The sequence below is a fragment of the Hordeum vulgare genome, chromosome 3H (assembly GCF_904849725.1).
Source record: "Hordeum vulgare subsp. vulgare chromosome 3H, MorexV3_pseudomolecules_assembly, whole genome shotgun sequence".
Taxonomy (NCBI): domain Eukaryota; kingdom Viridiplantae; phylum Streptophyta; class Magnoliopsida; order Poales; family Poaceae; genus Hordeum; species Hordeum vulgare.
Window position 1 is genome coordinate 237805045 of NC_058520.1, and position 18076 is coordinate 237823120.

The following is an 18076-nucleotide window of genomic DNA, read 5'->3' on the forward strand; positions in this document are numbered from 1 at the left end:
TATACCACGTGCCTGACGCCGCGTGGCTCAGCCAGTGAGCGTGCGACCTCGGGGCCTGCCAGGAGCATGCCCTGCGCTCCCTTTCCTTCTCCTAAGAGCATCTCCGACGACAGAGCAAAAAAATCGCGCCCAATAAATTTTTTAGCGCGTCACTGTAGCACTTTTAAAGCGCGGGGACCGAAGAATCTCCAATAGACGCGCGCTAGTGCGGCGCCCAATCCAGCCTGATCCAGCGGCCCCACCTGCAGCAGCTAAGAGTTTGTTGCGCGCGCAAGCCAGCGCACCAAATATGCTGCGCGCGATAGAGTTTTTGAGTGTGCGCCCAAAAAATTTTAGCTCGTTTTGCAACGTCTGTTGGAGCTGTTCGGCACCCAAAAAATGCACGAAGCAGTTTTTAAACGCGTGTTGGAGATGCTCTAAGCCCCGGACAGCATCCACGAGCACCGAGACATGGCCCGGAGATCCCCCATGGCCTGTGTCAACGGCCACGACCGCGTGAAAATCATGTCCATCGTGCTCCGGTGGATAAGCTAGAAGAGCATTCCTCGCGACTCTCTTTCCCCATATGGAGTTTGTCTCTCACCCCAATTGACCTCTCGCCCCGCCAGTTCTGCCTCGGACGCCCTCGACCTCGAGCTCCACTACTTCGGTTCACGGGAGAAAGAACATTGTATGCATCCACTTACCCATTTCCCCGTCTCTTCCTGGTCGATTTCAGTCACAGACGGCTGGAGCAGCGACCTCGTGAAACCAATACGCTTCAAGTTCTCGTAGCCAGGGAGCCCGAGCACCTCTGGTGACCCTTCCACGTCCACCCGAATGGAGGGAGCCTCCTTCATCCCCCCGTACCACCCAACCCTCGAGCAGCCACCGGGAGCGTCGTCGGTGAACGCTCGGACCGCTCTGTTCCGAGGTTGGGAATGATAGGCGGGGGCCACCTATCATCCTCCCTTGTCTCTCAAATCCCCCCTCTCTCATTAACACTCGGCCATGCCTATTGAGTTTCAAACCTCGCTGGCGCGCGTGCGTGACTTAGTTGGACCATTTGGCCCCAAGTCGGCGCAGCTACGGACTATTCTGGCTTGGCCACTCGGTTGGTATTTTTCTTTTTCTTTTATCAAAGTTTTTCCAAAAACTCCCAAGTTTGAATATTTATCCAAATCCACTTATTCAAATTCCTAAATTATTGCTCAAATCCCACCTATTTAATGGTACAAGCTACACTCCCTTTGGTCAAACTTTTCTATACTGCCCACAATAAAATCCTCATTAAGGTATTTTAATCCTTTGTTAAAAAACCTCCATATTTGTGTCACACCAACTCGTAAACCAACACCAATGGTATTTTTAGTTTTAAATCTAGTTTTTCATAAAAATAGGTTGACATTTTTATTATTGCTTTATTTTTCCTTTTTTGCCATGGCATTATTTGTGCGTGTTATTTTGTGACGATAGATTATGTTGTTAACGAAGGAGTTTGACCAGAAGCTTTTGAAGACCCCAAAAACTTTGTTGAGCCAGGCTAGCATCCCTTCGACCATGTTGATGAAATCCCTTTTATGCACATCATTTGACACTTTATTTTTTGCATCAAAAATCATGTCGATATGGTGACCACCTTGTTGAGTTGTCTCTGATGCATTTCTCATTGATACTTGCATTGTGCATGACTCTACTTTCCTTTGAGAGGTATGCGGGTGGGAAGTAGTTAGGATGCTATGTAGTTGGCTACACATGTGGGACGAGAATATGCATTGAGATGGAAAGCAAAATGTTTTACCAAATACTTTACGAAAACCCCATCATGTGCCACTCATTACCGAGTGAGAAGTTGAGCTAGGTAACCACTTTATAAAGAAGTGGTGTATTGAGGCAAGTTGCATGTGTGTTTTCGAAAACGAATTAGATTTAAGATCTGCTGACCATCCCAACCATACATGTATGACCACACTACCCCTTTTGGGACGAGGCTTTGTTGATTGCTTTGATCGATGCTAGCACAGAGCATGCATTACCAGTGGCGGTACTAGGGTGGTCACTCTCGATATAGATTCGTGCCTGAATGGGCAACTATGACTGTTTTTACACACGTCGGGCACACCTATGTGTCCCCTCATGGATGGTACAATGTGATGTACATCATGTGGGATGGGCACCAACGAGTGGACTCTTTGTTTAGTGTCATTATGGGAAATATGTTGCTCGGGGTGCTTACCTTGGGTATGTAATATACTGCGAGTTGTGGATGACACAAAAGTTCCCTGAGTCTTATGGGTAAAATGTGAAACCTTTGCAGAGCGTCAAACTATTAGAATAGTCGTGTCCATGGTTAAGGAAAGTTGGGTTCTCCTACTTAAACTATGTCCAATTGTTGTACAAAACTTGGTGTGTGTGTGGGGGGGGGGTGGATAACTACTTGAGCTAAGTCAGATCACTTGATGAGATGATTGAACTTAAGTTGTTCAAACTCTATTTATATTGATATGTGTTACCTCATGACGCATGCTTTACAAAGTGATAGGACATAATATATCATTCAAAACTAGCTTTCTGTAAAATTACCTACTTAGTCCCTGGCTGTTTACTTGGTCAGGCATGGAAGAGCGGGAATATGATGAAGAATAACTCGGTGATGAACATGCGAATTAGGAAGCCTCTTAGTCAGAATGCATGTATGGTTAAGGCAGATGGCATGGGTCCACGTTACCGTTGAAGATTTCCGTTGCGAGTGTTTATGTGTTGTTTGGCCTTGATGGCCCTATCTATCTAAGACTTGACCATAATGGTCATAATTTATGTAAGACGGTGTGTAATGGATTTAAGACCCTTGTTATTTAGTTTCTTTGTGTTCAGTGAGCATTGATCCTGGGATTTTTATACACGTGCATTCGGTGACTTCGACTTATAAGTCGGGGTCCCCACAATCTTATCGACTCGTTCATCAGGATGATCCGCATAATGGGCACAAGTGTCCACACTGTGGGGGAGGTCCTCGAATCCCTTTGAGAAATGCCAGTTTTGCATAAGATTGGCAAAACAACTATCACCAAAAATACATTCAAGTAGATAGGGCTTACGAGCGGCGATCTGGCTCTCTTGATGGAACACTTGACGATCCTCCTGGTCCTGGTTCTTGGCCTCCTTGCACTACAAGCTCACACTGGCTAGATCGACGAAGAGGTTCTTTTTCTCCTCCCACATTGTTTCCCGCTCAGCATAGACCCCCTCTAGGTCTACTTCCAACTCCTGGATGCGAGCCACGTGCTTGTACGCAGCCTCCTTTGCCATGGAAAACTCCTTGCTAGCCTGCCGTGTCGCATCCCTATGCTACTTAGCCCCGTGTCGAGTTGTTTCCATCTCGGCTCGGAGCTTCTCTAGCACCAATGAGGAAGATGCAAGATCAATGCACCAGCTCCTTAGAGCCTACTACTACAACAATAGATAGGATGTAGAAATATGACTACCAAATCACATTGTCAGTTTTACCTTGCATTTCCGAAGTCTACTACACAACTTTATTCTTGTAAACTTTGTTGGGCCTCCAAGCGCAGAGTTTTGTAGGACAGTAGCAATTTTCCCTCAAGTGGATGACCTAAGGTTTATAAATCCATGGGAGGTGTAGGCTGAATATGGTCTCTCTCAAGCAACCCTAGAATCAAATACAAGAAGTCTCTTGTGTCCCCAACACACCCAATACAATGGCAAACTGTATAGGTGCCCTAGTTCAGCGAAAAGATGGTTATACGAGTGTAGTATGGATAATAGATAGAGGTTTTTGTAATCTGAATAAATAAAAACAGCAAGGTAACAAGTGGGAAACAACAAGCAAAACATTGTAGAAATGCTTGGAGATAAGGTCGGGGTTCATACTTTACCTAGTGTAATCTATCAACAATGCTACCATAGAAGAAACTTATGATCATCCCTTAATTCAACATAGAATCACTCCAAAGTACATATCTAGTGGAGAACATAAGATCAAATTGTTGTAGGTAGTAGAACCACCTCAAAGTTATTATTTCCGATCAATATTTTGGGCTATTCCTATAAGTGTCACAAAAATCCCTAGAGTTCATAGTAGAACAACACCCATGATACATATCAATCAACCCTAATGTGACCTAGATACTCCAATGTCACCTCAAGTATCCATGGGTTAATTATATGACATGCATCTAACAATTTTAGATTCATCATATTCAGTCCAACACAAAGAACTTCAAAGAGTACTCCAAGATTTCTATCGGAGAACGTACTATGAAAACGTGCAATCAACTCCTATGCATAAATCCCCAAGATCACCGAAATCCGCAAGTGATGCCATAACATATATCACGTGAATCAATAGAATACCCCAATGTCATTACGGGTATCCGCATGCAAGACACACATCAAGTGTTCTCAAATCCAATATGCAATCCAACATAACGAGATCGCAAAGGGAAAGATTCAATTCATCACAACGATATAGCAAGGGACAAACACCATATGGTCCAACTATATTAACAAAGCCCGTGATATGTCAAGATCGGTACATCTCAAGAACATGAGAGAGAGAGAGAGAGATGAAACACATAGCTACTAGTACATACCATCAACCCCGAGGGTGAACTCCTCCCTCCTTGTCATGGCCTCTGCCGCGATGATGAAGATGGCCACCAGTGATGATTTCTCCTCTCCGGCAGGGTACTAGAAAGCCTCCATATGGGTTTTTCTTCGATGCCGAGATTTGCGGTGGTGGAGCGGAAGTTCTCTCCTAATTTGAGGGTTTTGGTATATATAGGATTTTTCAGTGTTGGAAACACGCCAAATGGAGGCATGTGGGCCCCACCACACAATAGGGCGCGACTACAGGGGTGCCCGCGCCCTGTTGCCGTGTGGCCCACAAGTAACTATCCTCTGGTGGTTATTTCCCCCAATATTGCTCATATGTTCTAGAAAAAATCATCAAAAAGTTTTGGTCAATTGTGAGAACTTTCATTTTCTACACAACAAACGACACCACGGTAATATTTGTGAATACTACGTTAGTCCAGGTTAGTTCTAATTAAATCATATAAAGTGCATCAAAACCATATAGAAGTATTATAAGCATAGGAAAATATGGCATGAAGACTTCATAAATTATCAATAATTTGGAGACGTATCCACTAGGGAAAACATATAGGTAGATTGTTACTAATAGCACCCGTTATGGGCCAAGCACTATTGCTAAGTACAAGTAGCGCGCAGAAAAAAGGTGTTACTAGTACTATTTAGCAATAGTGCTTGGTAGGCCTAAGCACGCTAATGTGAAGTGCCAAAGGGTACCCCAGGGTCAACATAAATTAGCAAAGCTCCCATAAAAACAAGCACTACAGCTACTAGTGTATGTGTAGTGTGTTTCCTTGGAAGGGCACTATAGATATGTTTCTACAGCTAAGCAGGTGGGTCCCACTTATCAGCAGCGCTTGTCTACAAGAAGCGCTATTGCTAGTTACACTAGCAGTAGAACATTTCTTGAAGAAGACGCTACTGCTAATTTCATACGGTTATGCTGCTGAGCCCTAGTTAACAGCAGTGCATGGTAGGAAAAGGCGCTACTGCTAGTGTATCTAGTAGTAACATGTTTCCCTACCAACGCTAATTCTATAGTCGCCAGCCACAAAATATTTGCCACCTTTTCCCCACCTCCTCTTCTTCTAGACAATTAAGAAACAGAATCAAATTATATCTTCGTACCGGGCTTGATCTCTCTCGATATAGGTGAGTAAAAAAGAAGAGATAAAGTGCAAGAATGGAAATGTATGTATGTGTCTCTGCGCGCGCGCGATAGGACCGAGCTATGTGATTGTGTGTGTGGCATGTGTGAGTTGCCTATATTGTGTATTTGTTGAAATGTGTGTGACATAAGTTGCCTATGTTTTTCCGAAATGTTGATTCATTTCCATTTCGGAGAATTTTGGGAAAAGTCGACATGTCCTATGTTTAGGTAAGGTCATGTAAAATTTTTGTATGAATTTGTTGCATCCATGCCTACGTTGTTATAATTATTTGGATCACGCGGACAATCACGAAGGTCAATGGAAGGAAGGTGGAAATATACCGGCAATCCACGGTGGACGACATGTATGAAAACAAATGGAAGGAGGTTTTATGTCCTTGTCGTAGATGCAAAGAAAGAGTATGGCTCGAACCCTTTAAGGCTGGTATATTCAAGGTGCACTTGCACATGCAAGGTTTCATGGATGGCCATACTCGATGGATAAGTGAAGACGATGATGATGAGGACGTAGGAGAGGCAATAACGACATGGGCCTAGACGAAGAGATGATCAAAAATGGGCCCAAAGAAGAGGGCGTCGGAAATGGCGCCGTACATGGCGCAGAAGAGATCGGACCTGGCGGAGAAGAGGCCAGACATGACGGAGAAGAAGCGGACACGCCGCAGTCTTCATCCATACTAAGTTCAGCCATGCGGGACCCGCATGTTCGAGAACTGCTTCGCAAGTGGACGACTAGCGACAGAGCTGCTTCTAGAGAGGAGGCCAAGTTGGCGCAACTGGAGCTAGACTCAAAGACTCCATTGTATGATGGTTCCGTTCCCATGGTGACCCTCTTGAGTTTCACACTAGAACTGCTCAAGATGAAGGCAATAAACAAATGCACAGACACAAGGCTGGATGACCTATTGAAGTATGTAAAGAAAGTTCTTCCCATGACAAGCATGTTTTCCACTAGTGTCGAGGAGGCCAAAAAATCGTGTGTCCTCTTGATCTGCCGCACATTAGATACCACACACACATCAACGATTGCATCATATATCGGAATGAGCACGCGGAAAAAACCATCTGCCCAAAGTGCAATGCTTCACAATATAATAAGGTCGAAAATAAAGCTCCAGAGAAAGTCGTATGGTACTTTCTTGTCACTCCCCATTTGCAGCGGTATTTCGTAGATCCTAAGGTAGCAAAGCTCATGCGATGACACACGGATAGGGTGAAGCCAGTCAATGGAGATCATACAAAGTTGAGACACATCATAGATGCTAGTCGGTGGAGAGCATTAAATAATGAATATAAATATTTCCAACATGATCCAAGGAACATCGTGCCTGACGCTAGTACTGATGGCATGAATCTGTTTGGCAAGCAGAACACCAACCATAGCACATGGCATGTGTTTGTATGGATGTACAACCTCCCCCCTGAAAGTGCATGAAGGCAAAATACATACAAATGACCATGCTTATTCAAGGGCCAAGACAACCTGGAAATGATGTTAATATGTATCTCGGGTTACTGAAAGAGGATCTAGACAAGTTATGGACAACAACGGCCAAGACATGGGACGCCAGCATTGGAGAGTATTTCGATATGAGAGCCGCATTGATCACGCCGGTGGACGACTATCTCGGTTATGGATATGTCGCGGGCCAAGTGTTCCACAAATATTGTGGATGCACCAGGTGCATGGATGATACAACATCTCAACAGCTATCGAAAGATGATGGGTCTTGAAAAATCATGTACATGGGACATCAAAGATGGCTTGAGAAGGATGACCCGTGGAGAAAGCGTGGAGATCTATTCAATGGTAAGGTCGAGCATTAAGTCCCTCCACGTAAGCGGAGCGGCATCCAAATTGACGAGTTGTTGAATAAATGGGAATAGTGCCCCTTGCCATGAAAGACAGATAAAAAGGCGTCGGAGCCACTCCTAAAGGTATCGAAAACGAGGTATGTTTTCTGGGACATGAAGTACATGTCCAAAATAGACACGCCTGATAGCCTCGATCAAATGCATATCACAAAGAGTATCCTCGGGAGTTTTCTTGGAACATTGATGAACATGCCGGAGAAGACCAAGGATGGGCCGAAGGCAAGAAAAGACTTGTAATTGTTGGATATCACTAAAGACCTCCATATGCCCTGTAAAAAGTCATCGAAGGATACGTAGACGGGGAGGAAGATAGGGGAAAAAGCAAAAAATATGGGGGAAGAGTATTGCCCCTCATCTTGCTTCAGCCTATATTTGAAGGAGGTGGATCAATTCTTCAAGTGCCATGCTGGAATCAAAGTTAGTTCTGGATACTGTGTGAAGATAAGATATCTGGAGACCAAGAAAAAAAGGTTCAGCAGGATGAAGTCTCACGACTTTCACGTGATGATGACACAGTTACTCCCAGTTGCACTTAGAGGGATTTTGGACACACACACGTCCGTCATACGCTTACTGATCTATGCAACTTTTTTGACACTATCTCTCGAAAGTTGGTAAGTGTAAAGCAACTGAAAAGGCTTTAGGAAGAGATCATTGTCATACTAAATGAGCTAGAGATGTACTTTCTGCCCGCGTTATTTCACATCATGGTGCATCTGTGTGTCCAAATCATGGACGACATCATAGACCTAGGGCCCACATTCCTATCGTGTCGTGCGAGAGGATGAATGGGGTCATCAAAGGATTCATTCGTAACATGTCCTGTCCGGATGGAAGCATTGCGCATGGCTATCTGACCCAAGAGTGCATCTCCTTCTGTGAGAATTACCCAGGTGTCAGAGAACCAGTTGTTGGTTTGCCCGTCAACAAGCATTATGGAAGGCTGAAAGGAGAAGGTCACATTAGTGGTCGGAGGGAATATAATATGTACCGCTCTGGCCGACAGGACGACTTTGACATAGCTAACTTAGTAGTGCTACAACACCTAAACATGGTAGATCCTTTTGTGGCACTGCACAAAGAGAGCATCACAAAGAACTACCATGACCGTGGGATGCACAAGACAGACGCTGAAGTTATTAGAGAGCCAAACTCCACTTTCTTGCATTGGTTCAAAGAGCGAGTTGTGGAAAATCCTCCAAAAGAGGGTTGTCCAGACGGAAATTTGATATACGCCTGAGCACATGGCCCGACGGAACCTTGCGACCTATGAGGCATACAATATCAACGGATACACGTTCTAAACGAAGGCTAAAGATATGAAAAGTGAATACCAGAACTCAGGGGTGACGATGGAAGCCATGAACCAGCGATGTAACTGAAATATACTATGGAAGGGTCGAAGAGATATGGGATCTTGAATACTCTGGATTGGATAGCGCAACGATGTTTCATGTCATATGGGTAAGAATGTACAAAGAAAAACTGACTTTTCACTACAATGTCTATACCCGACGCCAATAGCCCCACCATGAAGGCCACCCCCATAAATGAGCCATGCGTACACGCTAAGCACGTGACACAATGCTTATTCATATAAGATCCTCTCAATCCCAACCGTGTTGTGATGAGTAGAGGCAAAATGAGCATCATCGGAATGGATGGAGTCACCAACGAGGAAGACTACGACCAGTACGATGACCTTATGAGGGAACATGATGACGGTGATGAACCATACATCAAAAGAAGAAGTAGGACACCATTACCTAACAAAGATCGTACTCCCTGGAAAAGGAAAGTTATGACGAGGGGATAAACTTTTTGAAAATGAACAAAATAGGAAAGAAGAAGATCAGTCTCACGAATCGTCGCCCACACTCTAATTAACAAATGATCATAATTTGTGTGTACCTATTTTGGTATAAGTACTTAACACCGTTATCGGTCAAAGGATGTAATATACATACATACATACATACATACACACACATATATATATATATTAGGCACTAATTATTATTTAGAGGTGCTCATAGTGGGAGGAGGCGTACTTCGAAGGTGCTCGATCATATATACAGGCCGGGGAGCGGGTGTTATTACTACATCAACAACCCTAATTAGCAATTAGGAAAAATAAAGAGAACAAGGAAAAATAAAAATGTAAAAGAAATAGAAAAAGGAAAAAAATAAGGAAAAGGAAAATAATTTATAAAATAAACAAAATAGTTAGTAGTAGTTTGTTTTGGCATCACATTCGCTATAGCTAACTTAACTATAGCGTGTTTTACAAAAATGCGCTATGGCTAAGTTGGCTATAGCACGACCGTTCTTCCCTGATCTCCTCCCTAATCCCTCACTTTCTCTCACTCACTATCGATCCTCTCCTTCGCTCTTTCTCTCATCTCAGTGCCCCCGACGACCTCACCTCCGACGACCCGGACCCTGACGTCAGCCCCGACCAATCTGCCCCGGCAACCCAGACCCTGACCTCGACCCCGATGTCCCCAGCCTCTCCTTGTGTGGTGGGCGCACCTACTCATCCTCGCGCCTCCTCCACCCATCTCCGTCTGTTGTGAGTACACCCCCTCCGTCCGTCTCCGTCTCTGGTGAGCACGCCTCCTCATCCAGACGCCTCCTTGTTTTATAAGTTTTTGATCAATAGCCAGAAGTTAGGGTTCATAATGCCTTGGAGATTCAGTTGGGGGTAGTATACCTTTGAAAATTGTAGCAAAAACAAATCTGCAAATTGTAGGAAGATAGTATAATTTTGTCAACAACATACAAATAGATGATCTTGTAACTGAATGAAGGGCCATGGTAGAAATTCTGTGAAATTCCGAGAAGCCAAAGTCGACCAGCAACAAATATATATCATGTGAGAAAACTTACACTACAACAATATTCATGCACTAGAAGCCATAGCAGAGAGCGGAGGAACTTGTTGGGAGCACTTCATCATATTCACAAGACATAGCCCATAACTGTAGCAGCTTGTCTAGTACTCACATCGCCACCTCTGGATCCAATCAATCATTCGAAATTTGTAGTAGTATGTCCAAACTAAAGTTGTAGCATAATAGTTTTTCCTTTCTTTTCGGTTTGCTTCTAATTCTTTCTGCGCTTGTCTCCCCTTCGGGATCACATGTAAATTTTGCTACCTACCTATCATAATACAAGCCAACGATTGATGGGTCTTTAAAAAAACAACTAAAGCTATTCCAACAACTATCAAATTTGTAAAATATACATTACTTAACAACCAAACTACATACATCGTGAGAAAAACAGGACCAGCGTGAATATTGAGTGTTAGTTTATAGTTTGTAGTTTCTGTTTCTGAAAATCAGTTTCTAGTTTATGTTTCTGAAGAAATTCAGCTAATAGTTAACAGTTATAGTTTATGTTTGTGAAAATGAAATTCTTGGTGTCCATCTGAAGTTGTTGTCCAAATACAATGAAAATGAAAATGAAATGCTTGCTATCGATTTGAAGTTCTGATGAGTTGTTGTCCATTTGAAGATGAGTTATTGTCCAAACACTCAAATTGGACCAGATACAATGTGTTGTGGGCCACAGGCCGTTCTTGTATGTAGGGAAACTAATTCTGATTGGCCTATGTTTTTCCTGAATGTTGATTCATTTCTGTTCTGGCAAACTTAAGGCACTCGATATGTGCCATTCTTAGCATAGGTCATCCCAAATTTTTCCGTGAATTTAGACAGTACGTGGGATTCAAAGAAGATATATCGTGTGCCCAATATTTGCCAGCACAGGAATGAAATGATAGACAAGCTAATAACAGGCAATTCTAGCAAGAGTCATTATTAATTTTATTATATAAAGCTCGAGAATTAAACGACTAGATTGAACCCTAGGAAACATGGCCGACAGCGATGAAGTCGAAAGTTCTCGCACCTAATAAGGAGAAGTGCATGCTTACCTGGACTATCTGGGTAGGCAGGAGATGGAGATGGCCGCTGATGCCAAAGATGATGGCATCGATGTCGATGACACTAATGCCACCAACACCGGTAATGAGACGGAGGCGACCACTGATGGTACCTCCCAAGCAAGTGAAGGAAAGAAGGCAAAGAGGGCACGACACCCAAATTAGTTCGATACCGAAAGAGTAGTGACCACGAACGTGCATGAAGGCGATTTTGAGCCAACAGAGGCATGAGACATGGCCGGGATGTCCCACAACCAATTAGCTTGCATCCTACGGGATACCGCTAATATCAATGACAAAAGGATATGGAAGAATGAACATTTGCAACACCTGCTCCAAACTAGGTTGCACGCAAGATTCTTGTTCCCCGGTAGGGATGAAAAGACGATCAATGACCCTTGGGATGATCCTGCCATGAATAAAATAAATAACAAAGCCCTAAGAAAGTTGAGCAATGCATTGAGCGCCTAGAAAACAAGGGTGAAAAAGGCGATTCAAGAAGACCATCAAACCTACGCCCAGATTAAAGAAGACAATCCAAAAAAAATCGAAAAGGACTTTGGAAAGTTCAAGGCGGCTTGCATTGAAGAAGCTGCCAAGGTGAGGTCGAAGAAAGGCAAGGAGCTTCAGGCAAGGAACATGGGAAACCACCACCATGGAAGTCATGGTTACACGGGCAAGAGGCCCATGTGGGCTAAAGAGGATGCGGAACGTGAACGTCTAGGGCTCCCAAACCCCTTGGCTGAGTTCACCGACCACCAGGAGCATGACTTCATCAGGGCCCGGTTCAAGTGCGACCCTATAAAAAAGGAATTTTACACGGACGGGCCTATGAGGGAATTCTTGAGAATATTGGTAATTATCATTTTACCACCTTATATTAGCTTCTCATCAAGTCAGATATGTTCTAGTCACATTCGTAATTGATTCATGCTCATTTTGCAGAGAGAGCAACAAAAGCTTGCATCCGAAAGCGAATCGTCCACTCAGTCGACTCGGTAATCGACAAAGTAGAACTGGGACACTGCTGGATAGGCAGCCACAGTATGGACGTGTGCATGGCACAGGGGACGACGCCACATGGAAGTACTGCTATAGGGAGGACCCCAAAGCCAAAAAGCAGAGAAAGAAGTTAAGTCAAGTGACTATTAACGAGAGGGTGGCGCTCACTCTAGAGAAAAACAAAGCTGAAACCATAGCTAAGGTAAGAAGTGCAGTGGTAGATGCCTACAGAAATGATGTGGCAGCTGCATTGACAAGCTTGACTCCAAGTATGGTTAGTTGGGTGCAACAAAATCCACACCGCCCCCTAACTCAATTTCCCATGCATAGCTTCACCGGGAGCATCTCATTGAACTTCGCACCCGCACCTGCAATGGCGACCGCACCCGCACATATTCCAGCAGCACCCGCTCCACCACCTGCACCCTTTGATAGCAGCCCGTGCTCTGTCTCTGGCTTAAATGTTGGGTCGTCGACATTGGATGAGCTTGATGCCCTCACGATAAACACGAGTCACACACTCATTAACATAACTAACTCATCTTCAGTTCTTGTTGCCTTTGGGATCTTTGATACCGCACACATGTCTTTCCATGCCGACTCCATTCCGTGCACCATCTGTACCACATGAACGACGGGTTGGTCGTTGTGCGGCAGGCTAGTATAATGAAGCCCAATGACCGTGTAACACCCAAGATGCGATCATATCCTTATTTTGGCACGAGGGCCTCGACGGGGATAGAAGCGCATCTCGTCATTTTGCAAGAAGGGATATCGTTACAAGTACATGTAAAGAAGGGACGAATATATGGAATTGGCTTACACTCGCCACAAGCTATAGCATGACATCTCGATATAACAATACATTCAATCACCATGTAGAAGAGAAGGGTTCGACTACGGATGAAATCAAATGATAAAATGACGTACATCCTTGCTATACCAGGTGCTAGCGTGGAACCCATCGTGTGGTTGATGAAGAAGAATAAGAAGAAGAAGAAACTCCAAAAAGAACAACCATCGTGCTCACGTCAATGTACCGCTTTACCTGTACGTGCAAGTATTGTTGTAGTAATATGTGAGCCACAGAGACTGAGCAATCACATTTCCAAAGGTATCAACACTAGCAAAACTTAATGGGTGAGCTATGGTAAAGTGGTGAGGCTGTAGCAAGCACTAAGCATTTATTTGAGTGGCTAACTTACGAGTACAAGAATAAGATAGGGGGGATCTACGCATAAACGATTGTGAACTAATAATGATCAAGAAATGGTCCTGAACACCTACGTACGAGTCAAACATAACCCCACTACGTCCTCTCGCAGATAAAAACTCACGAGAAGAGACGGTCACGGTTACGCATACAGTTGGCATATTTTAATTGAATTTACTTCAAGTTTGCTATGACAGGGTCTTAAACAAAGTTTCCAAGTTGCCACATAAACGCGGGCATGGCTTTCCGGAAGATTTAACCTCACACGGGTGCTCCAACTGGTCCATCACAAACTACCACAAGCTGCCTTGGAGAGAAAACCTCAACCTCGAGATTGCCCGACGTATCCTCAATATCCTAGTGCGCAAAATGTTCGAAAAGGGTAAAAAAATCCAACAAGAACGCCCGGTAGGCCAGATCCCAATAGGATCCACGCATATCTCTTTCTTAGGGCACAACTGGATGAGACTAGCTATGAGTAAAACTAACCCTTGAGCCCTCAGAGTAGCCCTGCAGGCAGCCCGTTTGGGACCAACACCATCAGCACTGACCCCATGTATTATGTGGAATTAACCCTCGGGTTCATGAAGCCCTATGCTTTACTAATGGTGTTCAGTATTATTATGTTGAGAAAATATAGAACCAAGTTAGGCCTTGCTGGAAGAATTTCATCCCAAAACAAAAATCAAGGGGGTCCTCGTAACAACCCCCAAGCATGTTAGGAGTGATCAGTATGGAACATAACACCGGTACACAAGTAACTAGGGCGGTAAAGATGGAGCACAACACCAAGCCAAAAGACCAAGCCTTCCATCTTTTACCAAGTATATAGGTGCATTAAATCAAATAGCAGTAATATGGTGTTATCTCATAATATCCATGTTCGCACATCGAACCAAATGCACCTGCAACTAGCAACGCTATAAGAAGGCTGAGCAAGTGGTAACATAGCCAAACAAAGGTTTTCTGGAGTCTGGAAGGGTTATAGGCTTTTCACGACAATGTTGGGAGTCTTGACATAACAGGTGGTAGGCAGCGAGACATAGCGATTGAAATGAGACAACGAGCATAGCAATGATAGTAGTGGTATCTAGGAAAATTATCATCTTGCCTGTGATCCCGCTTGGAAGAAGAACAAATCTCTGAATTAGACGAACCAATGTAGTCAAACGAATCCTCACACTCCAAAGTGGTTCCGAAACTCTATCGAGAAGAAATAATCAGAAAGAAAACAATCAACACACGATAAACACTACAACATATTCATGACATGATGTGCGAGCAATTATGATGCATGTCCATTTAAGTATGCAAGACGTGCCACATCACAACAATCAACTTCTACACTTCAAGTGAAGCTCAATATGAAACGGTTGCACACAGAAGAAACTCCACATTTGAATCATTTAATTCCCTCCCATTTATGTACACGACAATTTTAATTGTTGGCTAGCATGCCAAAAGATGAAGCATAAATAACTATACTATCTAGGCATTTGAAATGAGGTTGGAAACAACTTATAGTATTTCTGAATCGTCCCCATATGTTAATTTAGAAATTGGTTCAGATCTGAAATAAAAACATTTTATATTTATTAAACTGCAAAATAAAGTGACCATGTGATTCTACACGTCATTCTAATCAGTTTAAATATATGGATCATCTAAAATGGAGCTACAGTCTAAAAGATATGACCAACACAAGATAATATGTCATGAATGCAAAATGGATGCAAATGATAGCCACAAGCATGCTAAATCATGGATGCAACAATTTATTATGAAACTACATGAGATTCCGAGCAAGTTTAAATGAGGCTGGAGCAACTATTAACAATTCCAAAAGGTCCCCATATGCAAATTAAGATTTTGGTACTATTCTGCCTATAACGCAATTTTGGAGTTATTAGACATTGGTGTTGGTCCACGTGGCGCCGATTAGCGAGCATGCTGGCCCACAATGGCATTGCTGCTGGCCCACCCGATTGAGAGGGCAGGTCAAGTATGTCGTTCTCCAACCACATTTGCATGAAAGGCATTAAAAAGACGACACAATTGAGGCAACCTAAACTCCATTTTTTGTAGTTTTCTGTTTATAAACCAACTAGTGATAAACAATAAACTAAAAGATTCAATTGCAAGATCTAAATATATACCGTCAAGCACTCACCTCCCCAGCAACAGTGCAGTAAAAGAGCTTGATGTCTACTACACAACTTTATTCTTGTTGGCTGTGTTGGGCCTCCAAGCGCATAGTTTTGTAGAAAAGTAGCAATTTTCCCGCAAGTGGATGACCTAAGGTTTATCTATTTGTCGAAGGTGTAGGATGAAGGTGGTCTCTCTCAAGCAACCATGCAATCAAATACAAGAAATCTCATGTGTACCTAACACACCCAATGCAATGGCCAATAGTATAGGTGCACTAGTTCGGCAAAGAGATGGTGACACAAGTGTAGTAGGGATAGTAGATATAGATTTTTGTAATCTGAATAAAAAAATAGCAAGGTAACAAGTGGAAAATAGCGAGCAAAACATTGTACAAATGCTTGGAAATAAGGCCTAGGGTTCATACTTTCACTAGTGTAATCTCTCAATAGTGCTAACATTGTAGAATCATCCGATCATCCCTCAACGTGCAACAAAGAATCACTCCAAAGTCCATATATAGCACAAATCATAAAATGAAATTATTGAAGGTAGTAGAACCACCTCAAATTTATTCTTTCTGATCAATCTTTTGGGCTTTTCCTATAAGTGTCACAAACAACCCTTGAGTTCATACTAAAATAAAACCCATGATACATATCAATCAACTATAATGTCACCTAGATACTCCAATGTCACATCAAGTATCCGTGGGTTAATTATACGACATGCATCAGAAATTTTTAGATTCAGTATATTCAATCAAACACAACTAACTTTAAAGAGTACCCCAAGATTTATATCGGAGAACGTAGTATGAAAATGTGCAATCAACCCCTATGCATAGGTCCCCAAGGTCACCGGAATCCACAAGTTGATGTCATAACATATATCAAGTGAATCAATAGAATACTCCAATGTCACTACAGGTATCCGCATGCAAGACATACATCAAGTGTTCTCAAATCCAATACTCAATCCAACATAACGATATCTCAAAGGGAAAGATTCAATTCATCACAACAAGATAGGAAGGGACAAACAACATACGATCCAACTATATTAACAAAACCTGTGATACATCAATATAGGGATATATCACGAACGCGCGACAGAGAGATCAAAGATATATCTACTAATACATACCCTCAGACTCGAGGGTAAACTACTACCTCCTTGTCATGGCCTCCGCCAGGATGATGAAAATGGCCACCGATGATGATTTCCCCTCTCCGACAGGGTACTAGAAAGGCTCCAGATGAGTTTTTTCAATACACAGAGTTGCAGCGACGGAGCGGAAGTTCTCTCCTTATTTCTGAAAGTTTGGTATATATCGAATTTTTCAGCGTTGGAAACACGCTAAACGGAGCCACATGGGGCCAACCACACAATAGGGTGCGGCCTGGGGGTGATTGCACCCTATTGCCTCGTGGCCCACATGTCGCTCTTCTCTTGTAGTTCTTTGCTCCAATATTACCCATATGTTCCAGAAAAATCATAAAAAAGTTTCAGGCGATTCAAAAAACTTCCAATTTTTGCACAAAAAAGAACACCAGATAAATTCTACTGAAAACAACGTTAGTTCGAGGTAGTTCTAATTAAATCATATAAAGTGCATCAAACCCACATAAAAGTATTGTAATATAGGCATGAATACTTCATAAATTATCGGTACGATGGAGACGTATCAGTTTCCTCCCTTTGCTTTTTCACAAGGTCCATGTCCTTCTCAAACATCTCGAGCTTGCGGTTCATCTCTTCCAACTCATGGGAGGTGGAAGCTGCAACCTACATATATATATTAGAAAACAAGCACACATTAATACTCCTCGATGAGATCGATCCCCTGATCGGATCATTGTATCTGATCAAGTTCTCAGAGGCTACTACTATTTGCTCTTTACTTGTTAAACACCCCTGAGTAAGTTCCTCGGAGCTCATTCATAGCTCGGGGACTACTGTGGTTAGACACTTATGGTCCTCGGACCAAATTGCCTTCTGCTGACAATCCTTTGTGGTATCCTAGTTACTAACAATTCCATATGTTGGTTGAGTTATCATAGATAAGCAGAAGCATGGCTTACCTCACCTTCCAAAAGGCCTCCAAAGGCCCCTAGCATGTCGGCCT

The 18076-nt window shown here is 43.1% G+C and overlaps 1 long non-coding RNA gene across 1 annotated transcript; it reads left to right on the forward strand.

Moving 5' to 3' along the window:
• Nucleotides 1–522: 522 nt before the first annotated feature.
• Nucleotides 523–2857, forward strand: LOC123439833. Its single transcript, XR_006630183.1, has 2 exons — nt 523–670; nt 2594–2857. It is a non-coding gene; the product is annotated as an uncharacterized LOC123439833 (long non-coding RNA).
• The last annotated feature ends 15219 nt before the right edge of the window (nt 2858–18076 follow it).